This window comes from Myotis davidii, unplaced genomic scaffold (genome assembly GCF_000327345.1).
Source record: "Myotis davidii unplaced genomic scaffold, ASM32734v1 scaffold1036, whole genome shotgun sequence".
NCBI lineage: Eukaryota > Metazoa > Chordata > Mammalia > Chiroptera > Vespertilionidae > Myotis > Myotis davidii.
In genome coordinates this window covers 747,640-749,080 of record NW_006287260.1, presented here as the reverse complement: position 1 = coordinate 749,080, position 1,441 = coordinate 747,640, and positions in this window count along the sequence as shown.

The window sequence follows — 1,441 nt, the reverse complement described above, 5'->3', positions numbered from 1 at the left end:
GTCTCCCCTCATTCACTTGTTCAGCACGCACCCTGGACCAGGCCCTGGAGAGAGCCCTGTAGTTAGAATGGCAGCCGGAGGCCAGAGCAGGGAGAGCCTTGAACGTCGGCCCAGCACATTTAAACTTGAACCTTCGGCAGCATGGAGACAGTGAATGCGTCTGAGCAAAGGTGTCAACTGAAGAAGTAGCATTTCAGAAAGATTAGTTATGGCAAATCTGGGTCAGGTGGACCAAGGAAGTGACGAGGGACAAAAAGCCGGAGCCTCCTGTTCAATCCCCAGCTCTAATCCTGCGAGTATAAGACACGCAGGGGTTGGGGGCAGCAGACAGATCTGGATTCAAGCAACATTATGATCTGGTGACACTGAGCTAGTCAGTTCGCCTCCCGAGCCTCAGTTTCTCCACCTGTAAAATGGAGACAACCTCTACCCTGTCTCACTGGACTTTTGTGAGAAACAATTGAAATAAAGACGCACTCGTTAATTCCCTCAAAAAGTGACCGCAACCACGTGCCAAGTTGTGCTGGGAATGCGGGAGGCAGACGGAGTGCAGCCCTGAAGAGGAGCAGAAGACCAAGTCTGAGTGCCCACTATGTGCAGGTCCCACCTACCGTCGCCTTCAGTCTGCACAGGACTCCTGCCACGTTGGTGCCCTCATCAAACCCATTTATAAATGACACACCAAGGCCCAGGGAGGCTGTCACTCGGGGATGGTCAGCCACCAAGTGGCAGTCCAGGGATGACCGTGCCGGAGATGACAGACCTGTGCATACCTCTGGCTATTTCCAACCTCCGAGCCTTTAGCTCCCTGTTCTTTCCCCGGGTAGCAGCCCCCCTGCTTTTTGGCCTGTGGAACTGCTACTCACCTGTGGAGTTTTAGGCCGGGCTTCAGGAAGCCTCGGGCAGACCTCTGGGCTTCCCCAGCGCTCACCCCACCCTCTCCCACCACGGCAATCACACCAACACTGGCTCTCTCGTCTCTAACTTTTAAGAAAACATGTCCCCCCTCAGTAAAATACATTTAAGTGTGCACCCCATACAGGCATATGTCTTTTTTCCTAATCTTTATTGTTGAAAATATTACAGATGTCTCCCTTTTTCCCCATTGGCCCCCTCACCCCCAGACCTTCATCACCCTATGGTCTGTGTCCACGGGTTATGCATATATGCATACAAGGTCATTGGTTGATCTCTTCCCACTTCCCTCCCCTGCCTTCCCTCTGAGGTTCTAAAGTCTATTCATGGTTCTATGTCTTTGGATCTATTTTTGCTCATCAGTTTATTTTGTTCATTAGATTCTACGAGATTATGTGATGTTTATCATTCTCCGACTGGCTTATTTCACTTAGCATAATGCTCTCCAGGTCCGTCCATGCTGTTGCAAATGGTAAGAGTTCCTTTTTTTTTACAGCTGCATGGTATTCTATTGTGTAAAAGTACC